This window comes from Lasioglossum baleicum, unplaced genomic scaffold, assembly GCF_051020765.1.
Source record: "Lasioglossum baleicum unplaced genomic scaffold, iyLasBale1 scaffold0031, whole genome shotgun sequence".
Lineage (NCBI taxonomy): Eukaryota > Metazoa > Arthropoda > Insecta > Hymenoptera > Halictidae > Lasioglossum > Lasioglossum baleicum.
Genome location: NW_027469091.1, coordinates 1640998 through 1657394, shown reverse-complemented (window position 1 = coordinate 1657394; position 16397 = coordinate 1640998). Strand labels below are relative to the sequence as shown.

Sequence of the window (16397 nt, the reverse complement as noted above, 5' to 3'; positions counted from 1 at the left end):
CGCGAAAACGTACAAAGCACAAAAAAAAAGAAAAAAAAAGAAAACGAAACAACACTACACGACAGAAGAGAGAAAAAGGTAAACAAAAAACCGATATATGCCTTATGCGCCACACCAAAGTGTCAATATAATTCTTTCTTCATCTCTCGTCGATCGGAAACTCTCGCTAGACGATCTGGCCGGTTAACTTTAACGTCCGTCGAAAAGAACTTTCGGGGACTGGACGACCGACAGATCGCGCGGTTCCGCACGAATCGACAATGAAGAAAAGAAAAGACATGGGGCGACCGACATAAAGGTTTTCTCATTGATATACCTTTTCTCTCTCCGCGGTGCTGTTCCGTGCGTGAACACACAAGTGTGTCTTTTGCGTCGTGTGACAATCAAGTTCGAAATAAGCCTCGCCAATAGAGGAGTATACATATTATTAAAAAAAAAAAATAATAATACATATAACCCGGTGGGATTTCTTTTTCTCTCTACTTCTATATAATTGAACCAAAAACCACGGGGGTACAGAAACGTTGCGCACGAAACGATTTATCATCGATCAAACGCAAAACCAAATTAGAGACACGAGAGAAAGAGAGTAAGATCTCAAGACGCTCATAGGCCGTCATCAATACGATTCAACGCGAACGTGGCGATGGAATGGCAATCGCACAGATTAGCGAGGACACGTCGACGACGGGGAATAATTCCGACCCGATCAAGTACGACGTGCTCATCCCGCACATTGCTGCGCTTTGCTCCGCTGTCCATCGATCATCAAAGCGTTCGCGATAGAACGAGAGATCTCTTTCGTCTCTTCCCTCGAAGACTCGAAAAGGAATGTGTTTGTCGAAATCGCCGGCAACGACGACCCTCCGCCGTATGGCAATTATAACGTAGAGTTAAGAAACTCATCCACGCACAGGCATATTCTCTCCCTGGGGCTTAACATTGCCACACCACACACACTCTGTGTGCCACACAGTATTCTTTCTTTCTTTTATAATTTGTGTGTCCATCTCTGTAGTCTCGCGAGACTCTTGTAAATATACCTCTTTCGTATATACGCATCATTTCAGGCGACGTCGGGAGCGCGTTAAATGTTCATGAGTGGAAACGCTTCTTTCCGCAAGGCGAATCGTTTCGCAGAGAAGGTGAGAGATTTGGAGATCCTCGTCGAAGCGGTGCCTTACGGGCGGTCGTATTTTCAATACGACTCACGACACCGTAAAAACACTCACGCAAGTCCGAACGTAAGAAATACCAATCCCTACTTCGCCTCTCGTGGAAACTAGATATATATATTTGTATGTGTTTATAAGACGCAATGCAAAAATTGGCAATTTTCACAGAACCGCGACAAACGCCGACGAAACGCCCATCATTCGCTCGTACGTAGCATCTTTGCAACCCGACTCCGAAACGCTCTTTGGCGCCCTCCAAAAATATATTTGGAGAGGTAAGCGACGGCGGGGACTTACAAGAGCAACGCAAGCAGTTTATGGTTACGTAAACGACCCTCAGCCAGGCGTGGTCCAGGAATTGTATCCGTGGACCGCAATGTGCGTTCGAAATATCGATGTTCATGTGTCCTGCAGTTCACACGTTGACGCGCAATTAGCTGCGTTCTTCATCGACCCACGAGCCAAGTGATCCACCGTTCAGGGTAATCGTATATATTTTTGATTTACAAATCAATATATGTATATGTCTCTTGTTCTGCGGTTCGTAAGAACGCATTGTACCTGAACGCTCCAACCAGCGCGCGAAGGAGATTCGTTCAGGCGTCGTTTTAAGGACGACACTATCGTCGTCCGTGGAAACGGAAAAAAAAACCGTCAGATACGCAACACGTATCCGACGGCCGGGCGAACAGTACATTGAAAAACCGTTAACGTGGAAAACGCGGAGATGAATATATTCTCTGAAAACGACGGGGATCGTAAGACAACCCGATACTGGATCCAGAGATGTAATAATATTCCTCTCCTCTTCACTTCCATTTCATTTGGAATGATGTGAGAACGGAGGACTTCACAGCCGGCTCTGGCAGCGGTCATTCGTCCCAAGCTCTCGCGATGCGCACTATTGGGCCACACGCACGGAGTAGGGTGTCAGACTCACGACTGCTTTAAAAGCGAGCTTCACGAGCCGGTCCACTTCCCGTATAAAACACATTTCCATAAAATGTTGTGTGTGCTCGAGGCAACGATAAATTCCGATACAAGCGGACTCGCGAGCCGGCTCTGGCCGTAGGCGCGATCCCCGTTCTCGTCCCAAGCTCGTCTGCGCGCACTATTGGGCCACACAGAGAGTAGGGTGTCGTCGGGAATAATCGCGCCATAGGCTTTATAGCGAGCGTCACGGCCGGTCCTCTCGGAACACCGTTTTTCGTCGGAACGATATTACCATATTTTTATTTTATTTGACAGATTAGCGGACTCACAGCCGGCTCTGGCAGCGGTCATTCGTCCCAAGCTCTCGCGGTGCGCACTATTGGGCCACACGCACGGAGTAGGGTGTGAGACTCACGACTGCTTTATAAAAGCGAGCATCACGAGCCGGTCCGCCTTTGGCGAATGTATAATATTATAATAAATATACGTTCCGTCGTCAACGAACACCGCGTGCGGCGCAGCAACGTTTCGTGCTCTTGGTTATACGCGAACTCGATACAAATAGAGAGCGGGACTCACAGTCGGCTCTGGCAGCGGTCATTCGTCCCACGCTCTCGCGGTGCGCACTATTGGGCCACATGCACGGAGTAGGGTGTCAGACTCACGACTGCTTTAAAGGCGAGCATCACGAGCCGGTCCTTCACGTCTCGTCTATCTTCACGATGTTCGCGAACGATAACACAAACGCGTGCAACCGCGCGTTTACCACGGGTTACCCTGAGATTTTGTTTGTCCTCTTCGAGACACCGTTTCGAACGGACGACTCCGGACATATACCTACGACACAGAGGCGAAGACCGAGGAAGCGAATATCTCATCGACCGCTTACATCCCTGTTCATGCGCTACCGGTAAGATATGTCCGTATATATAATTGTAGAGAGCCTCCGCGACGCAGAGAACACCACAGGCGTTATTACATACGGTATAACACAACACTCTTTGACACGAGGTATTTTTCAAAGAGAACGACCACCCGGTGGCGGGTGAAAGAAAACATCGGTGTGTGATATCGCAACGACGGGTATTTCTATATTCGTGTGTCGATCTGCAGCATTCAGCGTCCGACGAGATATCGTACGTACCTGATCGTTCGAGTTTGCAAATGCGAACGTCGGTAATGTTGACGATTCCCGAAGACCCGAAGTACAGGCTCTTCAGCACTCACTCCCCAATACAAGTAAACGATACCACACAACACGATGCTCTCTCCACCTTCACGCAAGCACCGTATATTCTGGCCCGTCGTTCTCAATCCCATTGTCGAAAGAGACTCTTGTGTGCCGTATATATATACGCCGTGTTAATGCACAACATGGTGTTTCTCTGGCGGGCACTCTTGCGCCTTTTTGTCATTTCACCAACGGACGGGAGCATCGCGCCGCGTTTGAGTAACTATGTACTCTGTGTAAAACGCAAAAGCGCGACCTCCTCGCGTAAGCCGTTGGTGAGATGTTTTTGCATGGGGAGTAGTCGTGTCGCTATTGACGCTCTTTATTCGCTACTCCCCCTTATATTTTCTTCATCGCATGAGACGATGACACAGGAGAGTGAAATTCTTTTTGTATCAATATCCCTTGTTACTCTCCTGTTACCTCCCCGTGCCGGGAGTGGGTAATTTGCGCGCCTGCTGCCTTCCTTGGATGTGGTAGCCGTTTCTCAGGCTCCCTCTCCGGAATCGAACCCTGATTCCCCGTTACCCGTTACAACCATGGTAGGCGCAGAATCTACCATCGACAGTTGATAAGGCAGACATTTGAAAGATGCGTCGCCGGTGCTAGAAGACCATGCGATCAGCACAAAGTTATTCAGAGTCACCAAAGCAAACGATGGACGAACGTTACCGCCCGCCACCGATTGGTTTTGATCTAATAAAAGCGTTCCTACCATCTCTGGTCGGAACTCTGTTTTGCATGTATTAGCTCTAGAATTACCACAGTTATCCAAGTAAATGTGGGTACGATCTAAGAAACCATAACTGATTTAATGAGCCATTCGCGGTTTCACCTTAATGCGGCATGTACTGAGACATGCATGGCTTAATCTTTGAGACAAGCATATGACTACTGGCAGGATCAACCAGGGAGCTTCGACAATTTTTGTCGATTTTTCAATATATAATAAATATGTGTGTCTTTTCGTCGCCAGCTCTTTCAGAGACAGGTCGACGACACTCTCTTATAGTTTTGTATAAAAATTCCTTTTTACTCGTTCGAATTCTCAGAGAACCTTTCGAACGAGTTTATATCATATTCCTCCCTCAATCTCTTCTCTCTTATAGTTTTGTATAAATTCATTTTTACTCGTTCGAATTCTCAGAGAACCTTTCGAACGAGTTTATATCATATTCCTCCCTCAATCTCTTCTCTCTTATAGTTTTGTATAAATTCATTTTTACTCGTTCGAATTCTCAGAGAACCTTTCGAACGAGTTTATATCGTATTCCTCCCTCAATCTCTTCTCTCTTATAGTTTTGTATAAATTCATTTTTACTCGTTCGAATTCTCAGAGAACCTTTCGAACGAGTTTATATCATATTCCTCCCTCAATCTCTTCTCTCTTAAGTTTTGTATAAATTCATTTTTACTCGTTCGAATTCTCAGAGAACCTTTCGAACGAGTTTATATCATATTGCCACCTTCCTTCTTTTCCTTTCTTTCTTAACCTCGAACAAATTCATTTGCCAGATATTCCTGCGTTCTCGGTTTATATTTTTCTCATAACATCACAAATCATTAAGTGTAGTGCATAAAATTCATGTTTAATATTTCCCTTTTGGGTTTCTCTCGAGAACAAATTCTTATATTTCCTTGCGTTCTCAGGTTGAGCTAACATCAGTAGCACGAGTATCCCACGTAGCACGTAACCACGGGCGCTGGACAATCGACACAAGTGCCTAGGAAGCGCGGACAGGACGCATGCTGGGCTCTGGGTGTAACAATGCCCCTCCGAAAGCCAACCTCATTTTATTTACTTTTCGTTTCTCTGCAAACAAGAAGTTTGACTTCTTCCTAGTTTTAGTTTCTCTCAGAACTCTTTCCATAACTATCTCAAACTTTTAGCTCGGATAGAAGAGTTGATGCTCAGTTAGTACGAGTATACACATCAGTGCATACAAGTCACCAACCTCCTCGATGGGAGGCTCGCCACATAAGGGCCATTCGGTCTTAGACACCGACCCGTGGCAATGCTGTGTAGAGAAAAGTTCGAAACGAAGTACGGAACGAAACAGTCGAGACCGAAGTCTCGAGGCGCCGTGAACTGCTTCTCGACCGAGATCGTAGAATAGCCCCAAGCGCGCGCTGAACCGCCCGACTCGCCGAACCGTCGAGTCTCTTAAGGATACCGAACGGCCGGCAAGGACGCCGGCGCCGCGCGGTGAATAGCACGCGCGCTTATGGGTGCAAACCGCCGCGGCAACAGCCCGTCCGGCGGGGCTGTTGGGACTTAGAAAAATTTTTGCATGAAAAATTTTTTTGTACAACACAATAAATATTTATATTTCCAGGATATTTAACACAAAATATTCAACTTTTCATATACTATCTCGGCACTTTGAACATTTTTCAAGTCCAACCGCCAAGAGTAAACTTTTTTCCTAGCGTTCCCAGACCATTATAAATATTAGATCATTGTATAATAACGCATTCTAACAATAAATATCAAGTATCAAAGCTCTAGGATGAATATTTATCGAATAAACTCAGAATAATGTTCCGGGCGCATTGCGTGCAACTCCGACCGAAGCGAAATTTTTCTAAGTCCAACCGCCAAGAGTAAACTTTTTTCCTAGCGTTCCCAGACCATTATAAATATTAGATCATTGTATAATAACGCATTCTAACAATAAATATCAAGTATCAAAGCTTTAGGATGAATATTTATCGAATAAACTCAGAATAATGTTCCGGGCGCATTGCGAGCAACTCCGACCGAGCGAAATTTTTCTAAGTCCAACCGCCAAGAGTAAACTTTTTTCCTAGCGTTCCCAGACCATTATAAATATTAGATCATTGTATAATAACGCATTCTAACAATAAATATCAAGTATCAAAGCTTTAGGATGAATATTTATCGAATAAACTCAGAATAATGTTCCGGGCGCATTGCGAGCAACTCCGACCGAGCGAAATTTTTCTAAGTCCAACCGCCAAGAGTAAACTTTTTTCCTAGCGTTCCCAGACCATTATAAATATTAGATCATTGTATAACAACGCATTCTAACAATAAATATCAAGTATCAAAGCTTTAGGATGAATATTTATCGAATAAACTCAGAATAATGTTCCGGGCGCATTGCGTGCAACTCCGACCGAAGCGAAATTTTTCTAAGTCCAACCGCCAAGAGTAAACTTTTTTCCTAGCGTTCCCAGACCATTATAAATATTAGATCATTGTATAATAACACATTCTAACAATAAATATCAAGTATCAAAGCTTTAGGATGAATATTTATCGAATAAACTCAGAATAATGTTCCGGGCGCATTGCGAGCAACTCCGACCGAGCGAAATTTTTCTAAGTCCAACCGCCAAGAGTAAACTTTTTTCCTAGCGTTCCCAGACCATTATAAATATTAGATCATTGTATAATAACGCATTCTAACAATAAATATCAAGTATCAAAGCTTTAGGATGAATATTTATCGAATAAACTCAGAATAATGTTCCGGGCGCATTGCGAGCAACTCCGACCGAGCGAAATTTTTCTAAGTCCAACCGCCAAGAGTAAACTTTTTTCCTAGCGTTCCCAGACCATTATAAATATTAGATCATTGTATAACAACGCATTCTAACAATAAATATCAAGTATCAAAGCTTTAGGATGAATATTTATCGAATAAACTCAGAATAATGTTCCGGGCGCATTGCGAGCAACTCCGACCGAGCGAAATTTTTCTAAGTCCAACCGCCAAGAGTAAACTTTTTTCCTAGCGTTCCCAGACCATTATATATATTAGATCATTGTATAAGAACGCATTCTAACAATAAATATCAAGTATCAAAGCTTTAGGATGAATATTTATCGAATAAACTCAGAATAATGTTCCGGGCGTATTGGGAGCAACTCCGACCGAGCGAAATTTTTCTAAGTCCAACCGCCAAGAGTAAACTTTTTTCCTAGCGTTCCCAGACCATTATAAATATTAGATCATTGTATAACAACGCATTCCAACAATAAATATCAAGTATCAAGGCTTTAGGATGAATATTTATCGAATAAACTCAGAATAATGTTCCGGGCGCATTGCGAGCAACTCCGACCGAGCGAAATTTTTCTAAGTCCAACCGCCTAGAGTAAACTTTTTTCCTAGCGTTCCCAGACCATTATAAATATTAGATCATTGTATAACAACGCATTCTAACAATAAATATCAAGTATCAAAGCTTTAGGATGAATATTTATCGAATAAACTCAGAATAATGTTCCGGGCGCATTGCGAGCAACTCCGACCGAGCGAAATTTTTCTAAGTCCAACCGCCAAGAGTAAACTTTTTTCCTAGCGTTCCCAGACCATTATAAATATTAGATCATTGTATAAGAACGCATTCTAACAATAAATATCAAGTATCAAAGCTCTAGGATGAATATTTATCGAATAAACTCAGAATAATGTTCCGGGCGCATTGCGAGCAACTCCGACCGAGCGAAATTTTTCTAAGTCCAACCGCCAAGAGTAAACTTTTTTCCTAGCGTTCCCAGACCATTATAAATATTAGATCATTGTATAATAACGCATTCTAACAATAAATATCAAGTATCAAAGCTTTAGGATGAATATTTATCGAATAAACTCAGAATAATGTTCCGGGCGCATTGCGAGCAACTCCGACCGAGCGAAATTTTTCTAAGTCCAACCGCCAAGAGTAAACTTTTTTCCTAGCGTTCCCAGACCATTATAAATATTAGATCATTGTATAACAACGCATTCTAACAATAAATATCAAGTATCAAAGCTTTAGGATGAATATTTATCGAATAAACTCAGAATAATGTTCCGGGCGCATTGCGAGCAACTCCGACCGAGCGAAATTTTTCTAAGTCCAACCGCCAAGAGTAAACTTTTTTCCTAGCGTTCCCAGACCATTATAAATATTAGATCATTGTATAAGAACGCATTCTAACAATAAATATCAAGTATCAAAGCTCTAGGATGAATATTTATCGAATAAACTCAGAATAATGTTCCGGGCGCATTGCGAGCAACTCCGACCGAGCGAAATTTTTCTAAGTCCAACCGCCAAGAGTAAACTTTTTTCCTAGCGTTCCCAGACCATTATAAATATTAGATCATTGGATAAGAACGCATTCTAACAATAAATATCAAGTATCAAAGCTCTAGGATGAATATTTATCGAATAAACTCAGAATAATGTTCCCGGCGCATTGCGAGCAACTCCGACCGAGCGAAATTTTTCTAAGTCCAACCGCCAAGAGTAAACTTTTTTCCTAGCGTTCCCAGACCATTATAAATATTAGATCATTGTATAATAACGCATTCTAACAATAAATATCAAGTATCAAAGCTTTAGGATGAATATTTATCGAATAAACTCAGAATAATGTTCCGGGCGTATTGCGAGCAACTCCGACCGAGCGAAATTTTTCTAAGTCCAACCGCCAAGAGTAAACTTTTTTCCTAGCGTTCCCAGACCATTATAAATATTAGATCATTGTATAACAACGCATTCCAACAATAAATATCAAGTATCAAGGCTTTAGGATGAATATTTATCGAATAAACTCAGAATAATGTTCCGGGCGCATTGCGAGCAACTCCGACCGAGCGAAATTTTTCTAAGTCCAACCGCCTAGAGTAAACTTTTTTCCTAGCGTTCCCAGACCATTATAAATATTAGATCATTGTATAACAACGCATTCTAACAATAAATATCAAGTATCAAAGCTTTAGGATGAATATTTATCGAATAAACTCAGAATAATGTTCCGGGCGCATTGCGAGCAACTCCGACCGAGCGAAATTTTTCTAAGTCCAACCGCCAAGAGTAAACTTTTTTCCTAGCGTTCCCAGACCATTATAAATATTAGATCATTGTATAATAACGCATTCTAACAATAAATATCAAGTATCAAAGCTCTAGGATGAATATTTATCGAATAAACTGAGAATAATGTTCCGGGCGCATTGCGAGCAACTCCGACCGAGCGAAATTTTTCTAAGTCCAACCGCCAAGAGTAAACTTTTCTCTCCGAGCTCCCGCACGACTTTAATCGTTATATCCACGCACGATACCGCTTGTCATCAATATTTCTCGAGTTTCAAAGCTCTCGGACGCGTATTGCTACAGTTTTTGTGAAATATTGCTCCGACCGACAAGAGTAAACTTATCTTTCCGCTTGACTCGGACAATTATAAATATTAGATCATCGTGTGGTAAAGCATTTCGAAGACAAATATCAAGTATGAAAGCGCTCGGATGAGTATTTATCGAATAAACTGAGAATAATGTTCGGAGCGCATCGCTTGCTCGGCCGCTCGAACGAATCGTTCGCGCGCCGAGGCGCGTCGGATCGCCGTGCGAAGGAGCTCGAGCGAAATTTTTCTAAGTCCAACCGCCAAGAGTAAACTTTTCTCTCCGAGCTCCCGCACGACTTTAATCGTTATATCCACGCACGATACCGCTTGTCATCAATATTTCTCGAGTTTCAAAGCTCTCGGACGCGTATTGCTCCAGTTTTTGTGAAATATTGCTCCGACCGACAAGAGTAAACTTATCTTTCCGCTTGACTCGGACAATTATAAATATTAGATCATCGTGTGGTAAAGCATTTCGAAGACAAATATCAAGTATGAAAGCGCTCGGATGAGTATTTATCGAATAAACTGAGAATAATGTTCGGAGCGCATAGTTTGCTCGGCCGCTCGAACGAATCGTTCGCGCGCCGAGGCGCGTCGGATCGCCGTGCGAAGGAGCTCGAGCGAAATTTTTCTAAGTCCAACCGCCAAGAGTAAACTTTTCTCTCCGAGCTCCCGCACGACTTTAATCGTTATATCCACGCACGATACCGCTTGTCATCAATATTTCTCGAGTTTCAAAGCTCTCGGACGCGTATTGCTCCAGTTTTTGTGAAATATTGCTCCGACCGCCAAGAGTAAACTTATCTTTCCGCTTGACTCGGACAATTATAAATATTAGATCATCGTGTGGTAAAGCATTTCGAAGACAAATATCAAGTATGAAAGCGCTCGGATGAGTATTTATCGAATAAACTGAGAATAATGTTCGGAGCGCATAGTTTGCTCGGCCGCTCGAACGAACGGTTCGCGCGCCGAGGCGCGTCGGATCGCCGTGCGAAGGAGCTCGAGCGAAATTTTTCTAAGTCCAACCACCAAGAGTAAACTTTTCTCCCCGAGCTCCCGCACGAGTTTAATCGTTATATCCACGCACGATACCGCTTGTCATCAATATTTCTCGAGTTTCAAAGCTCTCGGACGCGTATTGCTCGAGTTTTTGTGAAATATTGCTCCGACCGCCAAGAGTAAACTTATCTTTCCGGCTTACTCGGACAATTATAAATATTAGATCATCGTGTGGTAAAGCATTTCGAAGACAAATATCAAGTATGAAAGCGCTCGGATGAGTATTTATCGAATAAACTGAGAATAATGTTCCGAGTTATATTTCGACGTGTACTAATCGTGTTCTATCGGTCGTGCGGGTAAACGGCGGGAGTCAGTTTTGGTCTGTACTGTTAGGTAGATCGTCCCCGGATATGTTTGCGATGCGCGTGTTTGGATTAACGAGATTCCCTCTGTCCCTTTTTTTTTTTTCGTTCGAACCATGTCTGTGGATTTGTGCGGATATTGAGATGCCGGTTTTGGGCCATTTAATTGTCAATAAAACAACATGTAATTGTTTGAAATAATACACTATGTTAATATTGTATTATTCGTATCTTATTAATAAAATAAAAAATTTATATTTTAATTTTTTACTTTTAAATCACATGTATTATTTTCAGGTGGCATTCGTATGGGATAATTGGTTATTTCAGCTACATTGTTCTAATAATATAAGGAATATGCTGCTAGAACTCCGGCAATACGCTGCTAGAAGATGAAGCAGTACGGCGCTACAACATGAAGGTATACGCCGCTGGAACTCTGGAAATGGGCCGCTGTAACTGAAAGCAGTACGCCGCTGTAAATAATGGCAATACGCCGCTGTAAATAAGGCAATACGCCGCTGTAAATAGAGGCAATACGCCGCTGTAAGTAGAAGCAACACGCCGCTGTGAATAAGGCAATACGCCGCTGTAAATAGAGGCAATACGCCGCTGTAAGTAGAAGCAACACGCCGCTGTGAATAAGGCAACACGCCGCTGTAAATAGAGGCAATACGCCGCTGTGAATAAGGCAACACGCCGCTGTAAATAGAGGCAATACGCCGCTGTGAATAAGGCAACACGCCGCTGTAAATAGAGGCAATACGCCGCTGTGAATAAGGCAATGCGCCGCTGTGAATAGAAGCAATACGCCGCTGCAGACGAAAGCAATACGCCGCCGGAACTGAAACCAATACGCCGCTGCAGACGAAAGCAATACGCCGCTGCAGACGAAAGCAATACGCCGCTGCAGACGAAAGCAATACGCCGCTGGAGCTGAAAGCAATACGCCGCTGGAGCTGAAAGCAATACGCCGCTGCAGACGAAAGCAATACGCCGCTGGAGCTGAAAGCAATACGCCGCTGGGATCGAAAGCAATACGCCGCTACAAAATGAAAGCAATACGCCGCTGGAACTTTGAAATTCTTCGAGTATACAGACACACGCTTGGATAAGTACGTCCGCGGTGGTCTCGGTGGATCGTACGTCGTCGTGACGCGATATTCGTATACTTTCTCTACCAGGTTCGCGCGGCATTAACAATAAATAAATAAATAAATAAATAATAAATAATTATCGCGTGTTTTTATTAGAGAGTTATGTCTCGTTATATAGTTGCGTTTCTCAAGTGAAATTCAAACGATTCTAGATTGCATGTCTTTCTCTCTCTCTCTCTCTCTCTCGTTCGATCAAGCGTATGATTCTTAGCGTCGAAATGAAAAAAAAAAGAAAATTGAAATTCTATCTACTCTTCCGTGTACTAAAAATGGAAAGAGAACTCTGAAATGCACACGACGATGAGCAAAAGTCTGAATAATAATAATAGTTGATTGTTAATTTAGGAAAAAAAAAAGAAATCATATATCATGTTCTCTCACAAATAATACGAAGCGTAGCGTGTACAAATTTCCCCGTGCGCGCGTATAATATGTGGACGAGAAAAATTTCAAAGTTCCAGCGGCGTATTGCTTTCGTCTGCAGCGGCGTGTTGCTTTCAGTTCCGGCGGCGTATTGGTTTCATGTTTGGCGGCGTATCGGTTCTCGCCCCCTGCGCGCGCCCGCCGCCACCCGTGCGCGCGCCTATCCTTTTTAAAGTACCAGCGGCGTATCGGTTCCCAGCGGCGTATTGGTTTCGCGTTTGGCGGCGTATTGGTTTTCGCCCCCCGGCGCGACCGAAACGCGGGAATCTGTTCTTTTTTTTTAAGTGCCACCGGCGTATTGGTTTGCATAGCGTACACCGCAGGACCTGTAGTACATGTTCCAGCGGCGTATTGCTTTTAAAAAAAATAAAAAGAAATAACACAACACACCGCGAGGTGTGTATATATGTGTTACTTCTTCTATATTGTATAGCGTACAACACAAGCAATATGCGTGTACGTAAAATATATGTATTGTAACGGTTGTCGTTTCCGACGGTAATCGGAATCGTCGCGATGCTGACCCCCCAGTGTTTGGACAGCTCGTCGGACCAAGGTTCGTTAGCTGACGAGGGGAGTCGGCCGGTGCGGGAAGACGAGGTGCGAAGGTTCGGAAAGAATTTCGGAAACAACGGTTACGTTAAATGACGTACTATATTTAGAGGCTGTAAACGAGGGTACATGTATAAACAATGCTGCTGTTTTAGACGCGATGGAGTTGCCGGGTTGCAGCGTGTATGCGTGAATCGGGGTGGTGTACGGCGGGCATCGCGGTAGAATAATTCGGGCGGTGAACGATTATTAGCGGCGCGAATTCCGGTGACTCGGCGGAGCGGGACGGTTTATCGGAACTCGGTGGCTTCGGCGGTAGCGGCGGGGCGTTCGGTGAGTCGGCGGGACCGGCGGTGGTCGTCGGAGATTTCGGTGTCTCGGTGGAATCGGCGGGTCACTCAGAGGAGTGGTGGACCGGAAGGGTGCAACGGTGTAATTTTCGACGGCTCGACGAAGTGAAGGTCAGCGCGGGGAGTTCGACGGCTCGGCGGACGGATGTCGGAAGGGCAGTCTCGGCGGATCGGCGAAACAGAGGTCGGAGTGCAGGTTTCGACGGTTTGGTGGAAGTTTCGGCGGCTCGGCGAAACGGACTTCGGTGTGGGGGTCTCGGCGGCTCGGCGAGACGGACTTTGGTGTGGAGGTTTCGACGGCTCGGCGAAACAGGCTTTTGGTGCGGGAGTCTCGACGGCTCGGCGAGACGGACTTTGGTGTGGAGGTTTCGGCGGCTCGGCGAAACGGGTTTTGTGGTGTGGGAGTCTTGACGGCTCGGCGAAACGGATTTCGGTGAGGATGTTTCGACGGCTCGGCGAAACGGATTTTGGTGAGGATATTTCGACGGCTCGGCGAAATGGATTTTGGGGAGGATATTTCGACGGCTCGGCGAAATGGATTTCGGTGAGGGTACTCACCCTGGACAGGAGATGTGTCGGCTTCCTAGTGATCGCTGTGACGGCTCGTCTCAGGCAGGACTACAGGAGTGGAGTCTAGAATACTTCTGGACGGAATGCGGTAATTTGTCTTATTTGCCGCGGCTTATATATTATTAACATCATGGTGAGGGTTGGTGGTGCGGTAGAGGGTTCGTACTGTTTTCGGTACGTTTCGGTCGCGTCCGCCCTTGTTTTGGGGCTGTATTCGAAAAGAACTGTTGGTGACAGGACTGCTCGGTGCAGGTCTGTTACAGTATATAAGGGGCCTCGTCTAACCGACAAGACGAATCCCCAAGCGTAGGGCTGACTCTCAACAGATCGCAGCGTGGTAACTGCTCTACCGAGTACAACACCCCGCCCGGTACCTAAGTCGTCTACAGACGATTCCGAGTCTCGACGTCGAACTTGGAGTACCCATGATCGACCGTTAGAACGCCGTGTCCGTCGGTGTCGGAGAGATCCCGACGACGGGTACAAAGACGTCCGTACGGCAAAATGGGGCCCGTGCGATGACCGGCCACGAGGACCATGCCACCTAGTAGTGTCACATTGTTTTGAGCCTTTCGACCCACACGAAACTCCTTAGGAAATATCGTTGCCTCCTTTGACTAGAAAGGATACGGCCTTAGAGGCGTTCAGGCATATCCCACGGATGGTAGCTTCGCACCACCGGCCGCTCGACCGAGTGCGTGAACCAAATGTCCGAACCTGCGGTTCCTCTCGTACTGAACAAGGATTACTATCGCAACGACTAGTCATCAGTAGGGTAAAACTAACCTGTCTCACGACGGTCTAAACCCAGCTCACGTTCCCTGTTGGCGGGTGAACAATCCGACGCTTGGCGAATTCTGCTTCGCAATGATAGGAAGAGCCGACATCGAAGGATCAAAAAGCGACGTCGCTATGAACGCTTGGCCGCCACAAGCCAGTTATCCCTGTAGTAACTTTTCTGACACCTCTTGCTGAAAACTCTTCAAGCCAAAAGGATCGATAGGCCGTGCTTTCGCAGTCTCTATGCGTACTGAACATCGAGATCAAGCCAGCTTTTGCCCTTTTGCTCTACGCGAGGTTTCTGTCCTCGCTGAGCTGGCCTTAGGACACCTGCGTTATTCTTTGACAGATGTACCGCCTCAGTCAAACTCCCCGCCTGGCAGTGTCCTCGAATCGGATCACGCGGGAGTATTGACGGCGATCAGCCGTTAAGCCTCACGCCACTCTTACACGCTTGGCTCTAGAACACCGTGACAACCGGGTCATAAGACCTCGGTGCACGCGCTCCGCCTAACCGAGTAAGTAAAGAAACGATGAAAGTAGTGGTATTTCACCGGCGATGTTTTACCATCTCCCACTTATGCTACACCTCTCATGTCTCCTTACAATGCCAGACTAGAGTCAAGTTCAACAGGGTCTTCTTTCCCCGCTAATTTTTCCAAGCCCGTTCCCTTAGCAGTGGTTTCGCTAGAAAGTAGATAGGGACATTTAGTGTTGCTCGCTCCCCGAGGGGAGCGCCGTACCACGAGGTTTCCCTCATACCGGCGAAAGCGGCCAGATGGCCCTACTTCCAACTCCACAGCTGCGAAGGGAAATTCCGGAGATGTTATGGACTGAGCTTGGAAAAACCCCTCTCTCACCGTTTAAGGATCATCAACAGGGTAGACCGTCCCATACGGGAAGTAACTCGCTTAGCCGTTCCCAGGTCGGAATGTAACCGGCACAGGAACGTTACCAGCGGGGGCCACGAGGAGGCGGAGTTACCAGCTTAGCGCTCGGTCTCTTGCAGGTCGGGCGCGGTTTTCAGGCCGTTTCGCCGGTTACACCCTACGATCACAATACCCAGATGTTGGGGTATCGCCTGCGAGGATCGTCAGGGTGGTATTTGTGGTATTTGTATTCCCTAGAATATGGGAGAAAGAGGGTTGTTATTAGTTTGTTTACAGTAATTCTTTTTGGAGCTTAACATTACCTCGTGCCTATTTCCCCTTCTCTTCGGCCTGCTTCGCGGAGTCTTTTCCTGTATCTTCCCATTCTCTCGGTGTTGTCTTTGTGGCGTATCTTTGGCCATGCTTTCTCTTTCCTTTTCAGGATGTTTCTTGTCGCCTCGTTGAATTCATGGATGCAGTTCTCACTTATCCAGTTGCTCGGTTCGGGAGGCCATTGGAGTCCGAGTTGCTGTATTTTCTGCTTGTATCTGGTGCGTTCTTCCGTGTACAGGTTGCAGCTTGTTAGTAGGTGTTCTGGTGTTTCCTCCTGACCGCATTCGCACAGGCTGCAATTCGTGAGTCCCCGTTGCTTTAGTTTTCCTGCGAAGTCGCCGTGGCCTGAGAGAAATTGGACGTTGTAATGGTTTGGGGTAAACCATTTGTTGCCCATTCTGTCCTGCACATTCGGCATCAGTGCGAAGGTATGTCTGCCCTTGGTTGTACTTTGCCATCGTTGTTGCCATTCTGCACTTAGATGTCTTATGATCGCTTCTATTGGTGG

At 45.4% G+C, this 16397-nt stretch overlaps 1 non-coding gene across 1 annotated transcript; it reads right to left on the bottom strand.

Annotated features, from left to right (window-relative positions):
- Positions 1 to 1505: 1505 nt before the first annotated feature.
- LOC143219501 (5.8S ribosomal RNA) lies at positions 1506 to 1660 on the bottom strand. The gene has a single exon (XR_013011362.1). It is a non-coding gene; the product is annotated as a 5.8S ribosomal RNA (ribosomal RNA).
- Between the last annotated feature and the right edge of the window lie 14737 nt (positions 1661 to 16397).